Below are 15395 nucleotides of genomic sequence, written 5' to 3' on the forward strand. Positions count from 1 at the left end.
TTTTATTATTATTATTATTATTATTATATTTAAATGATGGCGAAAGCCGTGCATTTATTATGTATTTTAAAATGTGTTGACGGCGTAGCCATGTCTTGTTATTGTTTTGATGGCCTAGCTGAATGTTTTGTTTTTGTAGTGTGTTGCAGCGTGGATGGCAAGTCACTTAATCACCTTGTACTCCGTCTTTCACACACCCTAGTCTCGTATCTTGTAAACTGCTTTTGTGATGGTGGTCCACTATGAAAGATGCTATCTAAAGATTATTAGTATGAATACCAAAGCTGTCGCAAGGGCAATATTGCAGACCAAATGGAATGCCACAAGGCTAGGCCAAGGCCACCTTGTGCGTTACCACAAGGAACCCCAGTATAAGTAGCCAGGGCTAAGAACTGAGGGAGAAACTTGACTCTATGTCTATTTGTAAGAGTCAACTTGGAAGTCGCTCTTAACACTCTAGTTCCAAAGCCAGTGTTTTTGTGGATCCACGACCTAAGTCTGTAGAACCTAGTAAAGATATGGGTTGTAGCCCACACTGCTGCATTGCAAATGTCATTGACAGATGCACCCTGGAATAAAGCTCACAGAGTTGCCATGCCCCTGAAGGAATGGGAAGTGAGCTTTCGGAGGGGGTAAGTTGGCAAGCTCATAGGCAGTTCTGCATGTGTGGAAGAAGCATCCAAATCCACAGACTGGTTGACATGGAATGCCGACATAGTGTCCTGGATATGATATGGTTCAGTAGTACACCCGGTATGGTACACGCGGTACGGTACACTTGGTATGGTATGGTTTGGTGGCACCCTGGTTCGGTAATCTCGTTTGCTGTTCGTTGATGTACCAGGTTGGAAACGGGGTAGGTCATCTGCAGCCCACAGCTACCACAGAAGAAATATATAGAGATGCCTACCTAAAGCACTTCCGGTAAACTGACTTAAGACTGGGGGAAGCCTACTGTCAGAACACTGACAGTCTTCACAATGGCACTGCAAGCAGAGACCAGGGCGGAAACAGAGCACTGCGGGAGGGATTGCGAATTGTCAGACCTGAAGCAGAGCTGAGCCCAGTGACTGCTAGTGAAACAAGATGGTAACCTTGTCCCTTGTACAGTGTACTGGCATGAACGGAAACAGGTCTATACTTACAGTTACCACGGGGTGATCTATAGGAAAGCACACCTATAGTGCTTTTGGCTAACCCAACAGTCCAAAAACTGAGGAAAACCTACTGTTACAGCCTTAACAGCCTTAATAGCCACAATAATTCTGTAATCAGAACTGTTGTGGCAACGAGACATTGTGGGACTAACAAAAACAGTGGGTTGAGTGCACAAGATATGTAATAGTAGGGGTGCACCAATAATCGGTAGCCTATCAGCATGGCACCAATATAAGGGAAAAAAACACAATCGGCTATCGGCAGTGTGAGAGGATGGCGTGTGGTGACGTCAGGCCAGAATACAGGAACAACAATAAAGGCAAAGAAGGTACTGCGGTGCAAGATGCGGCGGCTTCGTTTTATTAAACACAAACAAAAATATAAGATTTCACAAAAATAAACGCTCACAGAGCACAGAAAATAAAAGGGTGAACAAAAGTTATCACAGACACAAAAAAAACAGTCAGGTTGGGCTATCGCCTTCACAGAGCTCGGACCCTATGAGGTATGTTTCGTTTCATTTCGTTTCGTTTTGTCTGGTACTGCTCTCATTGTCCTCTGTTCCTCCTCTGAACTCCCACACCGAACACGGACAGCTGCAGGCTTTTTATACCGTGGCCGAGGGGTTTAACCAGCTTGTAATTATTCTATTGCCCCTCGGCCACCATCTGCACCAATTTATTTTTATTTTTTTTAATTTACACTGTCAGAGGACAAGCTGCCAAACTCACCTCTGCCAAAACACACACACACACACACACACACACACACAGTGCTCGCTGTCATTTAAATAAATAATAAATCATAATACACTTAAGCAGGTTGGTTCTCGTCCTATTAAAAAAAAAAAATCCTTCATCATGAACAGTTGAAGGATTTACTAACAATTTACTAAGCGTGGATGTATAATAATAATAATAATAATAATAATAATAATAATAATAATAATAATAATAATCTATTTAATCATTTTAATTGTATTAAAATGTTTCGTACACATACATTTCTACAGCAAAAAAAGTGTGGGACGCTACTAATAATAGTGTTACTAATAATACTGAATACATGCAGCTGACTGCCACTGTGCGGGCGTGTAGTCCCCTTACTGGCACTAAATAGGACTACTACTAATAATTCATCTGTGGATTTAAATTTGAATCAGCACAGTCATTAATTATTAGCTATACTGTTCTATGTTTTTAATAGTGTAGTTTCGGATTTTCGCGATTTGTACCAAAGACATTAATTGTTTTGTTACAGTAAGTGTTCTGTACTGGGGGAATAGACCTAGGATCAGCCTGTTTATCATTGTAAGTTGATGAGTTTCCATAGCTGAATATCTGCATTTTGCAAATATTAATTTGTATTTCAATACTGAAAGAAAACAGAGTGAACAGAACAACTGTACTTGATGTCTGTTTTGATCTTTTTATAGGCAAAAATCCTGTTTTGTCAAATTATTTGAACTAGCGATACAGTCGTGTTCCTAACAATAGCATTCCCTACCTTGGCCTTGATAACATAGAACTTCTTCTTGTCTAAATGCCAGACAGTTGGGTTGTTTCCCTATCCTGAGATGAAGCACTTAAAACTGTTGGTACTTTTGTATGCCTTCATCTGGAAAGCTGTGTAAGGAGAGGGGTTCTCAACTAAATAAATCCAGATATCGACCAAGTCGAGGTCGAGGAGTTCATGGCTCTAAGTGCTGTAAAAAGTACAGACAGCGTTCAATAGGGATCACAAACTCCTAGAATCTGATACTTATCTCTATATATTTTCAATTCCTCACACTGGAGGTGAGAAATGTACCAAATTTGATACCGAATTTGAATTAGCAGCCATCCCTGTTTTGACCACCAGTAAAACCCTCACTACAGTTACCAGACATTCACTCAAAGTAATGCTTTGTAGTTGGTTTCAGGCTGACAAACTGTAATAAATATAGGCCTATTTATTATTTGTAAGAAAATAGTATTAACCAGGATAATTATTGTTCAAATGCAGCACTGTCTCTGCTCTGTCTCTCTCTCTTTGGCAGCTTGGTATCACCTCTGCTCATCCCCAATGTGGTACTAGCTCACTTGATCAAATGCTTGAACGTAAACAATTTCGCTTGTTATATCTCTGTTTTATCTGTAGATGTTGTTCTGGCTCAATCATTCACGGATCACTGTATGCAGTATATTCAAACTTTTGGAACTTTATTAACAACTTTCTTCCCCACGTGCACTCCATGCCATTACCACCTTAACCCACATAGTGGCGCTATTAAACAGAATATCTTTAACCATTATTCTAATACATTAGTAGTCGATACTACATACCTCCTACCTTTTTTTTTTTTTTTTTTTTTAACAAATTACCCAACATTACTCTCTCAAAGAAACAAAACTCACTTCAGTGTTAACTCTACCTGACTTTCCATTCCTATAACTTTTTTTTTTTAAATAGAACAAAACAACAGTGACTGATAACCAAAAAATGTCCATTTGGAGAACCTACAGTGGTATCTCAGAGGTTCATCTGGTAACATAATCCTCCAAGTATCTGGGTGAATGTCTCGGATGTGAAGTGTTGTCAGTGATGGTGTTGGGTGTGTGTCACTGGAGTTCAAGTGGCTCATCATCCAGGTCGTCAGCATCATCAGGAATGTATGTCCCTCTGAATGGCTTTACTTGAGCAGAGGTCCTCTGTATGCGACACCCTTTCCAGTCTTCCAAAATGACTTGGTTTCCAGACTTCTTGATTACTTTGTAGGGGTGGGAGTGAAAGGGTGTGGTGAACTTGTCACTTTTCTGCTGGCAAAGCAAAATTTGTGGTCCAATTTGAAGTATTGATGTGTGTGCTTTACACTTGTCATCTGCGTACTGCTTTCCTTTTAACTTCTTCTGTAGGTCACCCGCCCACTCTCAAATCTTGGTCTGGAGTTGGTGTGGTGACAGGTCCAGTGGGAAGCTTGGTTCTCAGTGTCCTGTTGAACAAAAGGCGAGCTGGAGTTTCCCCTGTAGTGACATGTCGTGTTGTGTGGTACGCTAAAAGGAATGTAGGCTGTTCGTTCTTCCAGTCTGCGCCGGATGCATGTGCTGTTCGAATGGCTTTCAGAATAGCTCTATTCATTCTCTCCACTTCTCCATTTGCTCGTGGTCAATCCGCTGTGCCATGGTGTGTCCTGTAGGGGAGTCATCTGTATGGGCTCAGGTCTTGCTGCTGGTCCTACAACTTGACAAGCATGGCATTTGGACACAAACTGTTCTACTTGGCGATCCAGCCCTGGCCACCAAGCCTTTTCCCTAAGCTGCTGCTTGGTGCAAATGATCCCTTGGTGACCTTCATGCGCAAGATGCAACCCACGTTTCCTTAGTTTAACAGGCATAACAATTCTGCTTCCTTGTAGAATAACAGTGTCATATGTAATAAGTTCAGTCCAGGCTGATGCATGTGCCCAGCTGCATTGTTTTTGATCACCTGTGTCAAGGCACTGCTTCAACGCTCTTAGCTCTGGATCAGCTTCTGAGGCATTACTAATAGGTAGGGACATAGATCCTGCATAGTGAGATATGAATCTCATGTATTCCTCTGCACAGTTCCTGATATTTTGTCTGGGTGTGACCTTGGTCAGTCTGGATAAGGCATTGTCAACAGGATGGCTTTGCAGGGGTGACGTCAGACCAGAAGAAGGATGAAGAACAACAAAGGCATGGCGGTGAACGTGTGATGCTACGACGACCAGAGTTTTATTGTAAATAAACATAGTAAACAAAAGATTTAAACAAAACACATGACTGAAAATAAAGGGAGCATTGGCCAAAGTAGACAGACAAACACAGTGGATGGACAGAAAACAAGTACTGTGCTGGAGCTTCCAGCACGAAATAGCAATCGTTAATAGAATCTCTCCTTCTCTCTCCCATTCTCCACTCACGAACACACAACCCAGAGTGTGTGAAAACATGTAGCTTTTATGCAGCTGTACCGAAACTCGATTGCTAATCAGTCATTCAATTGGAGTCTCGGTACAACTGCACGTGAATTAATAAAAGTGCAATTCCCTGTGCTCTCATATTATTTTACCTGCATGTGAAGTGCTGTGCAATCCTTGTGCCTAAATACAAATATACATTTTAAACACTTATGCTTGTAATCTGTATTTCTATCCTGTGTACATAAACACCAACATTAACACACTACATACAACATAAAACACCAACAAACATAAAGGGATGGGACAATCTGCCACATATACCCCCCCCCCCCCCCCTTGTGCGCAGCACAACTGGCCTCAATGGCCACCTCCTCCCTCAGTCCCAAAGTCCCGGTTTATAGTCCCGGCCCAGGAACAGCGGCAGCAATGGGCCAAAGGTGGCGGACACGGTGGGAGGTCCTCCTCCAACCCCAACAGCTGTAGCGGCTGTCTATGGGGGTGGTCTCCTGACCTTCTCCTCCTTCTTTGTAGCCGGAAGCTCCCCATTGTGGGGCTCTGGCCCCCAAATTCTCTGCAGCGAAAGTGCTGCGGGGGGAGGTGATCTCCTGACCCATCCCCCTTTCTTCATAGTCGGCAGCTCCCCCTTGTTGGGCTTCGGCCACAGTATTTCCTGAGGAAATGCAGGGCTGACACTAACCCCTGGCAAAGCAGTTCCGGCAACGCCAGACGACGGCAACAGCAGCGGACCCTCGGGAGGTGACGGTAGCAGCAGCGGACCCTCAGGAGGAGAACTCGGGAGGGGAGCCCCTGGCCATAGAGGTGGCAGTAGGAGCTCCACTTTTCCCTCATACCCTGTAACCGGTAGCTCCCCAGGCGATGCGGAGCAGCAGGTAACCCCAGGCAATGCTGAGCAGCAGGCAACCTTGGGCGGTGCAAGGCAGGATTCCTTCGGCGGTGCGATGCAGGCATCCTTGGGCGGAGCGAGGCAGGCATCTTTGGGCGGAGTGAGGCAGGCATTCTTGGGCGGAACCAGCAGGAATTCATCCTCTGCTGGTGGAGGTGGGAGCTGCCAGCAGTCCTCCCAGGGCAGTGGAGGCGGAACCAGCAGGAATTCACCCTCTGCTGGTGGAGGTGGGAGCTGCAAGCAGTCCTCTCATTGTGGTGGAAGTAGAACCAGCAGGAATTCACCCTCTGCTGGTGGAGGTGGGAGCTGCAAGCAGTCCTCCCATTGCGATGGAAGCAGAACCAGCAGGAATTCACCCTCTGCTGGTGGAGGTGGGAGCTGCAAGTAGTCCTCCCATGGTGGTGGCAAAAGTAGAGGCAGCTCCTGCTGCTCTGCTCCTGGTGGTGGAGGAGGCAGAGGCAGCTCCTGCTGCTCTGCTCCTGGTGGTGGAGGAGGCAGAAGCAGCTCCTGCTGCTCTGCTCCTGCTGGTGGGGTAACAAGTGTTGTGCTGGAGCTTACAACACGAAATAGCAATTGTTAATAGAATCTCGGCAGCGGGAGCTGCACTCCTCCCTCGTACCTTATAACTAGTAGCTCCCCAGGCAATGCGGAACAGCGGGCAACCCCAGGCAATGCGGAGCAGCAGGCAACCCCAGGCGATACAGCGCAGCAGGCAACCCCAGGTGATGCTAGGCATGCATCCTTGGGCGGTGCAAGGCATGCATCCTTGGGCGGTGCGAGGCAGGTATCCTTGGGCAGAGTGAAGCACACATCCGTTAGCAGAGAGAGGCAAGCATCCTTTAGCGGAACCAGCAGGAATTCACCCTCTGCTGGTGGAGGTGGGAGCTGCAAGCAGTCCTCCCATGGTGGTGGCGGAAGCAGAGGCAGCTCCTACTGCTCTGCTCCTGGTGATAGAGGTGGCGGAGGCAGAGGCAGCTCCTACTACTCTGCTCCTGGCGGTGGAGGGGGCGGAAGCAGAGGTAGCTCCTGCTGCTCTGCTCCTGGAAGTGGACGGGGCGGAGGCAGAGGAAGTGTGTAGTCTCCTGGCAATGGAGGTGGGAGCGGCCTGTAGTCTCCCGCCGACGAAGGTGGGAGTGGCATGTAGTCTCCCGGCGACGGAGGTGGGAGCGGCGTGTAGTCTCCGCCTGTTGCAGAGGACTGGTGCGGCTCTCCCTCACTTGCAGGGTACTGGTGCAACTCTTCCTCTGGCAGGGCTTCTCCCATTGATGCTGGATACTTGGGAGCGGCAGGAGGGGATCCTGGAAAGGCAATGGCAGGTACTCTTCCCACGGTGGTGGAGGTGAAACCAGCAGGCATCCTCCCTCTGCTGGTGGAGGTGGGAACAGCAGGTATTCTTGCTCTGCTGGTGGAGACTTGGGTTGTGGATGCTCTGCCTTCCTCTTTTGGGCTGTGGAAGCACCGACTCCCACCTCTTTGGGCTGTGGACAAACCAACTCCTCTCTCTTAGGCTGTGGACGCACCGACTCCTCCCTCTTGGGCTTAGGATGTTCCGGCTCCTCCCACTCAGGAGTAGGACATTCGGACTCCTCCCACTCAGATGTAGGACGTTCAGGCTCCTCCAATTCAGGCGTAGGACGTTTGGGCTCCTCCTCCTCTGGCTCCTGCTTTGTGCAGTCCTCGTCCTTATGCCCATAGGCAACACATAGGGTGCACCACCTTGGCTCCTTCAGTTTTCTCCTCACCTTTTCCCCTCTCTGCCTCCTTCTCCTCACCTTCCTCTCCTGTGCCTCCAGGCACTCTGGCTCCAGCCGCTGGGGTGGAGACTGCCCCTCTTCTGACTCTGGAAAAGGGCAGTCAGCCACTTCATGCCCATAGCGTTTGCACAGGAGGCACCATCCCCCCTGGCTCTCCTGCTCTGCCTGCTGGGGAGGTTGCTGCTTTCTCCAGCTGCTTTTACCCATTTTTTTTTTCTCAAACACACAACAACAACAAAAAAACACTCCTGGTCTGACGCTTGGCGGTGCTGTCGTTTCGGGAGGTGGTGGCAGCAGCAGGGGACCCTCGGGAAGCAAACTCGGGAGGGGAGCCCCTGGCCATAGAGGCAGCAGCGGGAGCTCCACTTCTCCCTCGTACCCTGTAACCGGTAGCTCCCCAGGCGATGCAGAGCAGTGGGCAATCCCAGGCGATGTGGAGCAGCAGGCAACCCCAGGTGATGCGGAGCAGCAGGCAACCCCAGGTGATGCGGAGCAGCAGGCAACCGCAGGTGATGCGGAGCAGCAGGCAACCGCAGGTGATGCAGAGCAGCAGGTAACCGCAGATGATGCAAGGCAGGCATCCTTGGGCGGTGCAAGGCAGGCAACTTTGGGGGGTGCAAAGCAGACATCCTTGGGCTGTGCGAGGCAGGCATCCTCGTGCCTAAATATAAATATACATTTTAAACACTTGCGCTCGTAACCCATATTTATATCCTGTGTATTTTATATATAAACACCAACATTAACACACTACATACAACATAAAACAGTAACAAACATAAAGGGGTGGGACACTCCACCACAGGCATCTGCAACATTTGTGGGACCAGGATGGAATTGTATCTTAAACTGGTAAGGCTGAAGGCTCAACACCCACCACTCTATGTGAGCTGGCGGCTTTGACTTTGGGGAGTATAGCACTTCTATGGGCTTGTGGACTGTAATGAGGTCAAAGGGTGAGCCATAGATGTTACATGTAGAACTTTTCACAACCCCACATCACAGCCAAGGCTTCTTTTTCAGTTTGGGAGTACCGTCTTTCCACATCAGTTAAAGATCTGCTGCTGTAAGCCACTGGTTGAAAGTCAATTGTAGATTGTTTCTGTGCCAACACGGCACTGAGACAGGGCTGGTGTCTACTATGAGTTGTGTGTGTGGTGCAGGGTTGTAGTATGTGAGCACACTGGTACTGGAAAGATGTTTCTTCAACTCTGAAAGCTGCTTCTTGCGTTTCTCCCCATTGCCATGTGTTATGGAACTGGGTCAGCTTGCGTAGGGGCTCTGAGATTATTGCAAAATCTGGTATAAACCTGCTACAGTAATTTACTAACCCTAGGAAACTCCTGACCTCTGCTGCTGTCTGTGGAGCTCTAGCATCTTCAACAGCCACTACCTTGGCTCTGTGCCTTTTGCTGAAAGGACGTGTCCCATGAAAACCAGGCTGTCCATAGAAAACTTGCATTTCTCTTTGCTGTGTAGTCTTTGCAACACTTGCTCTAGCCGGGAGTCATGTTCAGCTTGATCCTTGCCCTAGACAATGATGTAATCAGAGATGCTTCTCACCCCATTTCTTCCTTGTAAAGACTGCTGAATGAGGTATTGGTAGCAGTCTGAAGCACTGGAGATGCCAAACAGAAGGTGTTTGTAGCGATAAAAGTCTTTGTGGGTGGCAAAGGTGGTGATGCATCATGCTTAACTAGTGGTGAAACCCATGGAGTTGGTCCATTGACTGCCTATATAATATCCATAGACTCTAGTTCAGAGTTTTTACTCCACTTTTTTCCTGATATGGAAAGGAACACATCTGGCTGCTTGAGCTACTGGTTTCACATTAGGGTCAATATGATTTTGCAATTGAAAGTCTTGGAGCTTCCCTATACCAGTGAAACAGTCTCTATGTTGCTGTAATATGCGCTCAACATTGCTGCTCAGCGTATGCTTGTGGCATGAGCTGTAATAGACCTAGTTGTGACGAGGCGTGTCTCCCTGTTATTGTAACATGGGATCCAGACACAACCAGGAAGTCTTTGAGAGCTTTTAACTGCCTGTAGTGTAGCTAAAGGTTGTGAAGAACCATATGGAAAGACATTTTGTCAGTGAAACGCAAAACTTTGGAGTCCAATTTCAGGGATTTCCAGGCTATTGAGCTTAGAACATTAACACTAGCACCTGAATCTATAAGCACTGGTACAGGTTGGTTTGCAATGCGCACAGTCACTGTTTCCATAATGTGATCCACAGAGAAAACATAACCCTCATCAGAATTAACTGTGTCACCTGCTGGCAGTCTCATGTAATGCACCCTGTTTGGTTTGTGTGCTTTTCTGGGGTTATTCGCTAAACTTTCCTGATTTGCATAAATGTTTTTGCACTGTTTGCCTTTCGTTATATGGCAGGTATTTGCTGCATGCCCTTGCCGCTCGCATCTGAAACAAACTGTCCCTGAGTGTTTTAGTTTTGAAGACGTACTTTTTCCATTTTCTTTGAAATGCACTGCACAAAGATATTCTGCGGACGGGTAGCAACACTGGATTCCATGTGACTAGCTTGGTGTTCTGAGGCTTCCTGAGCTCGTGCAATCGTCAGGGCTTTGTCTAATGTTAAATCTGATTCTCTTAAAAGTCGGCGCCGCAGTCTGCTTGATAAGCACGTGTCAATCACTTGGTCCCTGATGATTTCGTCAGTAAGATTACCGTACTCGCAGGTTGTCTGAGCCAAGTAACAAACATGTCTAACGTTTCGCCTTGCTGCTGCACTGTCTGCCGGAAGACGTTTCTTTCAAAAGCAACATTTTTCTTCGGTTCGAAATATTAATTAAACTCAGTGAGAGCTGTATCAAAATCGCCCCCTGTATTTATGAACGTATCAAAAATGTCCTGAGCATCGGGACCGAGTAAATGTAACAGCATTGCTCTCTTTTTTTTATCAATGATAATCCCTGCCACCGGTGGCGGCTGCTGACTTTTTTCATTGGTAAGGCACTTGAAATAGAGTGAGCATGCGCACAAAAACACATCTGCATGAGTGCACATTTTTGTGCAATTTTTATGCCAGCAAATATGTTTATATGGAGAGAGCACTTTTCATTCAAAATTCACACTCATATTTCATTCAAAATATGAGGATATGAAACACATCTGTATCAGTAGTTATCCTTACAAATTACAGCGCACAACGATATTTCTTGACAGATTTTGTTTATTTGGCGGGCTCAGCCTAATTCTCAGTCACAAACAGATTTTAGTGTAGACATAGCCTAAGGCAATAACGGCTCAAACAAATTGAAGAAATAACCGTCCACGGGTGATCGTTAGCACTATAACTCCTCTGCTGCTCGCTTCCAGTCCTCATCAAGCACGGCTTATTAAAATTGCAGCTCAATCCTTCTTTGTTTTTTAACGTCAAATCTCTGAATAATGGTCTGATACCACTATGGACTTCATTTGAGTTTAACAAGGCTCTCTCTCTCTCAATTGAGATAAGGGAGAGGGCTGAGAGACGGGTAGGCCCCACAACGCTTCTTAGGTATGTTTTGAGGCGAGCTGTGCTTCACACTAGCTGTGGTTGCTGAGTAAGCGGTATGCCTCTCTTAAAACTTCATGCACCCTGGTCTCATTCATAAGGCGCAGGACATCTCAGATTGGGCAGACCTGGAACTGGGTGTCGTGGAACATGACATTCAACTCATTCCGTAGGCGATGCAAGTCGAAGTACCAGCCATAGGACTTTGTGAGAGAGTGGAGCTGCTCCTCGGGGAAGCGCTCACTGTACAAATGGTAACGTGAGGTGTCTGTGAGCTGCAGGAATTGCAGCTCCTCCAAGTTGGAGAAGCGAGTGGAGAGTTGGAGAGTCATATTTTCCAGGACTTCGTTGTATACCCTCTGGAAGCTTCTGGAGTCAGTGGTGGCCCTTGTTGTGGATGTAGGACTAGTGGAGCTGAGGGAGGCTGCTGTGTGTGCTATCTTGGAGAACTCCACTTCGTTGCGCATATGGGACAGCCTAGTTGTGGTGAGTTTGACCTGCTCAGTGCAATACTTGACATCGATGGATTTCTTCTGGAAAACCTCGAACAGATGGTCAGTTGTGCCAAAGATACTGCTATAGATCAGTGCCAAAAACAAAAACTGCTGGTCCTTCAGCTTAGCCAGGTAACCCTCTGCCTTCCTCCTGGAGTCGCTGTCCCATCCATCACCCTCAGCAATCTCTTGGAACACATTGCACAACTTCTCTCTCTCTCTTCCAGGATGACTCTTAACACCTGGATGCGAGAAGACCACATGATGGTGCATAGAGTGGGAATCCTCCTTTTAAGGATTTCATCCATCAAGTGAGTGCGCTTGCTGGACCAGCTGAAAAATGCAGAGAGCCCCTCTAGAGTGGGAAAAAATGTGTGAGTCTCTTTGATGCACTGCGCTCCCTGTTGCAGCACTAGATTGAGCCTGTGTGCAAAGCAGTGCACAAACAGCGCCTGTGGTGTGTCCTTCTTGACCAGGACCTGCAACCCTCTCAGCTCGCCAGCCATCAGTGCTGCTCCATCATATGACTGGGAGACCAGTTTGTCCTTATACTGGTATCTTTCTAACTCCCTGTCTACCAGTGCCTTCTGTGAAGCTGCGTCGTGTCCAGTGCTCATGTCTTTGAAACCTGTGAAGCACTCTTGAACGCATCCTTGGCCATCAACATAGCACAGGACCATGGAGAGCTGGCTGCACTGTGTTATGTCTGTTGCCTCATCCAGCTTGCACGTAAAGAAAGGTGACTCCATAATCTCTGAGTCAATGAATGAAGCCAGATCCTCAGCTGCACATTCAATCAGATCATTTTGAATCATTTTTGAGAGCCCAGAGACTGCAGCATTTTTTTTGCAGGTGTGATTTTAATTCTGGCTCATGCTTAAAAAAATACTTAAACAGTTCACGTTAGTTGTCCTTATTCAAGGAGTCCTCACTTTCATCATGTCCACAGAAGGCCTGCTCCTGCTTTGAGAGCACCATTGTGATGTCTATCAACCTTTTAAGCACCTCTCTATTCTTCCTTACTTTTTCATTGTGCTCTGTGACAGCTCTGCTCATCCATGAGTCAATCCCCACTGACTCATTTTCCAGTCGTTTTAATGCCAGTTCATTGTAGACGTGTTCACTGGATGAACTATGGATGGTGGTGTTTTGGGACAATTTTTTCTAGTTGGAATATCCCTCACAAGACCACACAGTACGTTTGGTGCTCAGGAGCGGACAAGACCAGCAATACACTTTATTGTTAACCGTGCTGCCGGCTAGCCACTTGTGGATTTCATACCACACTGCCCTAAATCTCCTACTCCTGCGCCCATCCTTCACCAGACCACCCAGCACAGGGGTAGGTCACCCACTCCTAGTTATTTAACATCTGTCTTCGTCAGATCATCTTGAGAAGAGGGTTGTTTTAAAGCTAGCTATCAGGTCAGTGTCACTTTGAACCGCAATTGTTTCTTTAATATCTTTTTGATATGTCTGTGTGTGTTCGTCACTGTTTATTGTGTACATGAGCATGTACGTGCAACTCACACACAATCTCTATACCAGATATTGTGTGTGAGAGTTGCACCTACATGCTCACGTAGTAGGCTACAGTACAAATGTGAGTTTTGTGACAGTATCACGAATCACGATTATGTAGCTAGCTAGCTACTAGCCAGCTGTCAGCAGCCCTAATTAACTCTGTTTAACTAGCTAAGCCAGCCAGTCACCTAACAAAATGAACTAAAGACTGCACACATAATAGTGAATTAGTTCAAATTTATTAGCTACTCAATGAGCAAAATACAAACAACAAAACACATGCACAAAACAGAACACTGCCTTACGACCTCTGCTCTGCTCGCTCTCAAGCTAGCCAGCTTCCTTGTAAGGCACCTCTCTGTCAGTGCCTTACCAAGCCAAGAGTTGTCATGGAAACTTTCCCATTGGAGCCCATTATAGTTGCTTGCGTGTATAAGGCCAACCCCTCCCGGTGCCTTACTAGATACATTGCGTTTGTGTGAAATCTCAAGGGAATTGCAACGCTCTCAGCCTAGCCACTGATAGCCCCCAGTCCAGGGCAGCGATTAGCGCTAGCCGAGATGTGGAGGTCGGGCATTTTGAAAGATGATATTAATTCAGAGAAGTTTAATTGTATTCGTTTAGCAAAAAAAAAAAAAACGAGACACATTAATGGTAAGGCCGTGCCTAACCTGCCTATAATGACGAGCCACCATTGCCTTACCCAGCAATGTAAAAGTCGAAACGCTTAACCAATTTCTCCCACCTTGAGAGAGGTTTCCTTGATCTCCTTTCACATTGAAGGGACCCACAGCAGGAATTTCAGTTGGTCTGGACATGTTTATCCTCGTCACCACTGTTATATCTCTGTTTTATCTGTAGATGTTGTGCTGGCTCAATCACTCACACGACCACTATATGCAGTTATTCAAACTTTCTGAACTTCATTAACAACTTCCTTCCCCACGTCCACAGCAGGAGGCAAGAGAGGACTGTCAGGGACTGCTGTGCTAGTCTAGTCTGGGTTCCATCCCAGGTAGGGAGCCAGCTGGTCCCGGTGCAGGACCATCTTGTGCCCTCTAGGTCTGGGTGAGCCCCCTGGTGCCTCCTCCACTCCGTTCTCTCCACTGGCACCACCGTACAACACTGCTCTGTACTTCCTGAGGCCAGCTCGGCCTCCGTATGTTCCCTCTGATCGCAGTGTGCGCTATCCTCCTGCCCTCCTAACATACTTCTTCCCTGCCTAATGCTGGATGGAATAGGATGGAATAGTTAAATGCTTGTAGTTGTTCTATCCAGCGGGCAACCTGTCCCTCCGGCTCCCTGAAGGTCAGGAGCCACTGCAGGGCTGCGTGGTCCATCCGTACTGTGAAGGGGAGCCCACAGAAGCAGTGGCAGCAGTGGCGGACTGACTCAACCACTGCCAGCAGCTCCTGTCGCGTCACACAGTGCCGGCACTTGGTTTTGCTGAGCGACCAGCTATAGTATGCAACTACCTGCTATCAACTATCAGCTGGCAGAGGTTGATGGGGGTAGGCCAGTCTCTGACTGCTGTTACCTTGTAGGGCTCCGCACTGATGCCTTCCTCTCCAAGAATGACCCAAGAAGGTAACCTCCTTGCGCAAGCACTGGCATTTTTCAGGGTGTAGCTTGTCCTGCCTCCGTGTCTCATTGGAGCACTTCTCGCAGGGAGGCCAGGGCCACCTGGTAGGTCCTCCCATGGACCAGCAGCTCGTCCAGGTACACCATGCACTATAGGGGGCATGCCGATCAGCACTTTTTCCATGAACCACTTGAATGTTGCGGGGACACTGCAAAGTCCAGATGTCATCACAGTGATCTGCCAGAGCCCGCGGCCAGCGGAGAAGTCAGTCCTAGCTCAGACAGCCAGAGACAGGGCCACCTGCAGTAGCCACTCCTTAGGTCAAGGGAGGAGAACCACTTCGACCCAGCCACTAGGTCCAGGGACTCGTCGATGCAGGGGAGGGGGTAGGAGTCCTCAGTGACATTATTCAGTAGCCTGTAGTTGACACAGAAGTGCTACTTGCCATCTTTCTTTGGAACCATGACAACTGGGGACGTCCAGGGACTGTATTCTAAAAGGTATTGACAGTGTTGACCCAAGGGACTTTTTCAGC

Source organism: Polyodon spathula, chromosome 13, assembly GCF_017654505.1.
Source record: "Polyodon spathula isolate WHYD16114869_AA chromosome 13, ASM1765450v1, whole genome shotgun sequence".
Lineage (NCBI taxonomy): Eukaryota > Metazoa > Chordata > Actinopteri > Acipenseriformes > Polyodontidae > Polyodon > Polyodon spathula.